At 53.6% G+C, this 6000-nt stretch overlaps 1 protein-coding gene across 1 annotated transcript in view; it reads right to left on the reverse strand.

Moving 5' to 3' along the window:
• The window catches only part of Pkmyt1 (protein kinase, membrane associated tyrosine/threonine 1), a 27221-nt gene extending 22122 nt beyond the window's left edge, over nt 1-5099 (reverse strand). The window contains exon 1 of the mRNA XM_028760992.1: nt 5069-5099. The gene's annotated coding sequence lies outside the window, so the exon portion shown is untranslated. The remainder of the gene's footprint in view (nt 1-5068) is intronic.
• Between the last annotated feature and the right edge of the window lie 901 nt (nt 5100-6000).

A 6000-nucleotide genomic window follows, 5' to 3' on the forward strand; every position in this document is an offset into this window, starting at 1 on the left:
GGGAGCCGGAACCTTCCCAGGAACTGGAGCCCAGCCAGGTGAAACACTGTGATTTTTCAAGCACCCCTGGATGGGAGTGCTAATGTGGAGGCTTAAAAGTCTCTCTCCTTCCCTAGGCCTTGGAGGAGGACTAAGACCCCAGAAGCCAGGTGAGACCCAGCTGCTTGCTTTCCAGCTTAACTGGAAAGCAGAAACACTGGGTCAACAAACCACACCCATTCTGGGCTAGCCAGGTATAGAAGCCTAAGGTATGCTGGGAAGGCAGATAGGACAACAGCATGGTACTAAAGCTGTCACAAGAGCCACCATGAGCATTCTAGAGCAGAAGCAGAAGCAGAGGAGTAGGCTGTGGTCCACTAAAAATTGGTGAAGGCTTGAGGAACATTGAAGAGAGGTCCACAGAAAGAAGTTGTGGGCTCTAGAAATGGCGAGGGACCAACAGGGCAGGACATAGTATTGATGAAAGAGGAGGAAGGTTTTTTTTTTTGTTGTTGTTGTTTTGGTTTTGTTTGGTTGTGATACACAAAGAAGGACCCAGGCAACTAGATATGGCCTCCAGAGTTTTAGAGAGGCAAGACCCAAGAAGGTTAAAAGCCCATCACAACAGACGATAGAACCATCACCTTCTAGAACATGAGCAGAAGAAAGGAACCCAGGAAGAGACCGAGAAGCAGCAGAGAACAGACGAGGGACAGAATGTGAGGGACTGCCAGGTCTAGATCTGGGGGCAACAGAAGCTCAGGCAGGGCCACCATATGCAATGAAGGTCTAAATACCCAGAGGCCATTAGGGGCACAGTGAGAAGACACTAGGACTCAATGCTTCAGGATGGGGCAAGGAAAGCAAGGAAGGTATAAGGAGCCAGCACACAGTATGACTGCCCCTAAGACCCATGTACAACTGTCTGTGGGTGGCTGGTGACAGAGCTCCAGGACTTGGGCAGAGAAAGGCCTCACGTTCAGAATCTCTTGCTTTACCCCAACTAGGCCCTGAGTCTCAGAATGGCTACAAACCAGGTAGGAGCAGGGCTGGGCTCCTTAGGACGTCCTCAAATAGGAGTCCAGGCCCCTCATCTTGCTCTGTCTTTCCTCCAGGCTATGAAGGTGTGAAGCCCCAGACACCAGGTAAACCTTGTTCTGACATGTTTGTCTATCTCTTCTAGAGCCCTGAGTGTCCCTCTGTTCAGCCACACCCTTCTGTGCCCCCAGAATTCGGGAAGGGGAATGGATTTGGCCTGGGAGCCCAGCCAGGTGATGGTGGTGGGCTCCGGAGTGGAGTCCACATGCCTACAACCTGCTTTGCCCTCCTGGGATTTGAAGGACAGGGCCAGTCAGTGATGGGGAGCACAAGGAAGTCATCAGGAACCCTAGATTTCTACCTGGCCATCAAGAGGGGACTTACTGTGGGCCTTTTGTCCCTTGTACATCCTTCTCTTTCCCACAGGTCCCTCAGCGCAGAATGGCCATGGACCAGGTAAAGGAGGGATGGGAGGAGGAGTTGGGGTATGTGCTAAGGTTGGGGTTTTGGGGAGCTCTTACTTCCTCACCTGGTCCCTATGTCTTTCTCAGGTACCACAGAGGGCATGAAACCTCCAAAGCCAGGTGAGGTCTGCCCTGTGCCAGTGTCCCTCGGCAGCTCACTGGCCCCCACATAGCCTGGCCTCCCTTACTCCTTCCTGATGTCTTCCAGGGTTTAGCAATGGGAACGGACTAGGGGCTGGGGCCTTCCCAGGAGTTGGAGCCCAGCCAGGTGAGAGCATGAGGGAACTGGGAGAGATCAGAGCCAGGGCACTAGGGTTCTGAGGAAGGTGTTCCTGAGTCCTCACCTGCTCCTCATTTCTCTCTCTTGCTTTGGAGTGCAAGCAAAGCCCCAGTCACTCCCGCCAATGACTCTGTCTCCTCCCAAGTTTAGTGCTGGCTCCCTCTTGTTCCCCAGGGTTTGGGAATGGGACTGGACTGGGAGCCCAACCTGGTAAGATAGGGACCTGAGGGACCCACATCTGGGTGTCCTGTGTTTCCAGGCCACAGAAGGGAAGATTTGATACAAAATTGAGAGGTTGCTGAAAGCAGGCCTCCAGGATTCTCCGTTCCTAGTTTTATACGAGAGACCTTCCCCTTCCCCTCTGCTGAACCCCAAATCCTACTTTCCTTTTCACACAGGCCTGGCAGCCCAGAACAGAATTGGAGCAGGTAGAGGCAGGGGCCAGGGCGGACTGGGAGACTTTTGTATGTGTATGAGGGTGCAGTGGGGGTGAGCAAGCAGGGTTCACCAGCTGTGTATGTCTCCTACAGGTTTTGGAGAGGGCAGGAAACCCCAGAAGCCAGGTGAGTCTTACCTACTTTGGGTCTGCCCCTGCCTTAGTTTAGGTTTCTATTACTGTGATAAAACACCATGACCAAAGCAACTCAGGGAGGAAACTTAGTCTTAAATACTCACAGTCTTTCATAAAGGGAAGATGGGACAAGAGAGGGGCAGGCACTGAAGCAGAGCCCATGGAGGAGTGCTGCTTACTGCCTCGCTCCTCCTGGCTTCCTCCACCTTCTCTCTCTCTCTCTCTCTCTCTCTCTCTCTCTCTCTCTCTTTTCTTTCTTTCTTTCTTCCTTTCTCTCTCTTTCTTTTTAATTCTTTCATTTATTTTTAAAGATTTATTTATTTATGTATATGAGTACACTGTAGCTGTCTTCAGACACACCAGAAGAGGGCATCAGATCCCATTACAGATGGTTGTAAGCCACCATGTGGTTGCTGGGAATTGAACTCAGGAACTCTGGAAGAGCAGTCAGTGTTCTTAACCACTGAGCCATCTCTCCAGCCCCAGCCTACTTTCTTATACACAGTATACACAGGACATAGCACTGTCCACAGTGAACTGGACCCTTCCACATCAATCACCAATCAGGAAAATGTCCTGCAGGCCAATTCAATGCAGGCATTCTCTCAATTCAGAGGCCCTCTTCCCAGAAACTCTAGGCTTGTGTCAAGGTGACAAAAAATGAACCATCCCTATGCCCTGACCATGCACTCCTGAATCCATAAACACCACAGCACACCACTCCTCCCGCCCTCTCTCCCTCCCTCCCTCCCTCCCTCCCCCCCTTCCAGCCCTGCTCACTCCAGGCCCCCCATCTCTCTTTAAGGCAATGGGCTGGCAGCTGGGGCCTTTCCTGGAACAGGATCCCAGCCAGCCAGGTGAAGACTGTAAGGCAAAGACAGGCCTCGTAGAGGTCTGGAACTGGGACCACAGAGGCCTGATTCAGTGGTCGACAGACGAGTGGTCTATCCTGAGGCTTGGAGTCTGTGTCTTCCTTCACAGACCTGGAAGGGGAATGAAGCCTCCTAGCTGGACGCCTAGGAGTCCAGGGGAGAGGAAAGTCCTCTCATTTCCCTGCCTGTCTTGGAGACTGCATCCTCTTGAGGGCCCCATCTCACCCCACTCCCTTTTCTCCTCAGGATATGGGAATGGAAATAGACTGGATGCCCTGCCAGGTGTGGTCTTCTGGTCAAGGATATTGGCAAACTGGGCAGATGGGGAGAAGGGCTAGGGGCAGGCATCAGGAAGAGGGTTGAGGGGGTTCCTGACACAACGGTCTCTTGACAGATGTAGGAGTCGGTGGGAAGCCTCAGAAACCAGGTGAGGAGAGCCTATGTATGCCCTTTCTGTCTCTGCCCTCACCATCCTTGGTCCTTAAGCTCATGGGGTGGGGGTGGGTGCAGTTCCTGTGCTTGACTCCAAGGAGAAGCCAGCCTTAGTGCCTAAGTGGAAGAGAGTATGTGAATCAGTAGAACCAGTGGGGATCCTGAGCTGGGGAGGAGGTAAGGGACACTAAAGGACCCCTCCACCTGGCCTTTGCTTCCGTGGTCCACTGATAGCATCTCCCTCTCCTCCTGCAGCCCCTGCTGCTCAAAATGGCTACGGACAAGGTAGGAGCAGGGCCCGGCTTACGAGGCCCAGAGGCAGCCAGCCCAGCAGCTCTCACCGGTACCCTGTATTTCTTTCAGGTTATGGACCAGACTCGAAGGCTCAGAAACTAGGTGAGCCCAGATCTAACCTGTCTTTCTGCCTGGCCACTAGCCCTAAATTCTTCTCCCCCTTTTAATCTCCCCTCCCTCTGTATTTCCAGGATTATGGAATGTCCATGGGCTTGGGACCCAGCTGGGTAAGGGAGGTTGTGTCCAGCTCCTCTGTCACTGTCCCCTTGCAGGTCTGTAAAGGAAGGTCCAAAGGAGTCTCTGGTTTCTGGCCTGAGTCTTTAGGGAGGCTAAAGTCCCTTCCTCCCTAACTTTAGCTCCACCCTTTTGCTCCCAGTACAGAATGGTAATAAGCAGATACTAGGGGCTGGGGGTGGGGGTGGGGTGGGGCTGGGAGAGAGGAGCAAATGAATACTCACTCTAGGCCCTATCTGAGGGACCCCATGGCTTCTGCAAAACCAGAAGAGCACACTTCTGCCCTTTATCTCCCTCTGGCCAATAGACATTGCAGTTCCCATCAGCTATGGACCAGGAAGAGGAGTGGAGGTGCTGTAGACCACAAGGTAGACAGAGATGAGAAGAAAGGTCTTTAGAGGAAGGGTAATTCCATTTTTCTTCATAGGGTACAGAAACGGGTTGGGACCTAGAGCCTTCCAAGGTCAGGGACCATGGCCAGGTAAGGGAAACAAACAAGCCAGATGGTCCTGGGAAGGGGCAGGGGCAAGGTGGGGTCCCCATACCCTGCTCCTATCACCTCAAGACTGGGAGAGGCTGGGAAACTTCTGAAGCCAGGTGAAGCCCTTTCTGTCTCTCTTCCTGCCTTCCTCTGTATTCCCACCCATGATGTAGGCCCTGCCTGCATAACCTTCCTTCCTCCCAGGATACCTACCAGGGAACAGGCTGGGGATCCCGCCAGGTGAGTGCTGGGGGCCAGAAGTTTCATTACTAGGGAAGGGTGTATTTGTGATCAATTCTGTCTCCCCCAGGCTTGGGAGTGGGGATGAAACCTCCAAAGACAGGCAAGTGAGAGGTGCCTGCACCTCTGCCTCTGGTCTCCCCTGCCTCTGCCGCAGACCTACCCCACCCTGCCCTTCCTTACCTCCTTTCTTCTCCAGGATACAACAATGGAAATGGCATGGCCGCCCAGCCAGGTGAGTGCTCTATCCAGTTGAGAGGGGTCAGACAGCATAGCTGGGGGGGAGAGGGGTTAGGTGGCTGATGGCCAGAGCCTTTTGCCTATGTGAGCTTCCTCATCCCCCTGAGCAGCATGGCCCACAGAAGCCGGGCTCTGTCACACCTAGTAGGTATCTCCAGAGGATGCTGGGAATGCCTGGGAGCCACTGCAAACCATGGCTTGTCCTGGCACAGTGTCCTGAGCGGCACAGGGTAAACAGCTACTTGCAGCCAGTTCCTCACTGTCTCCCTCCCTAGGTCCCTGCAATGGTGGGATTTCTCCAGCACAGCTCCTCCACAGGCCTCCCACGCCAGTCCCTTCAGATACAGGAGGTGGCTGGGGCCTGAAATCCCAGCTCCCAGCCCCAGTGCAGAACGGTAAATTCCCAGGTCAGTGTGGAGCTTGAGGGTAAGGCGGCACCAGGAGGCATGTGTCTCTGGGAGGGTCTGGGCCTGGCTACATGTTCTGGTGTCATATCATCTGAACTGAAGCTCAGAGAGGCCTTGGCTCATTTCTGTCTCCCTCATTGTAGCACCAACCCCAGCCATCCAGTGGGGACTGAAGCCTCAGAAAGCAGGTACCTATGTCTCCAAGTCCTGAATCTCAGAGGGACAAACCCTCAGCTTCTCTCTGCCTGTCTCTGGGTATCAGGGCATCCACCACCCTGTCCTCAAGCTGCCTCACTGGGTACCCTAAGGCCAGGAAGGCCCTCCTACAGTCTACCCTCAAAGTCTCTTGTTGCTGAGGTCTTCCTGTGTTTCTATTCCATGTAAACAGGGCCAGTTCCTGCCTCTTCCTCAAGGCTCCCTAAACAATATGTGGCCTCTAAGGAGATCAGAAGGTCTCTACCCTCCATC

This window comes from Grammomys surdaster, unplaced genomic scaffold (assembly GCF_004785775.1).
Source record: "Grammomys surdaster isolate TR1022 unplaced genomic scaffold, NIH_TR_1.0 126612, whole genome shotgun sequence".
Lineage (NCBI taxonomy): Eukaryota > Metazoa > Chordata > Mammalia > Rodentia > Muridae > Grammomys > Grammomys surdaster.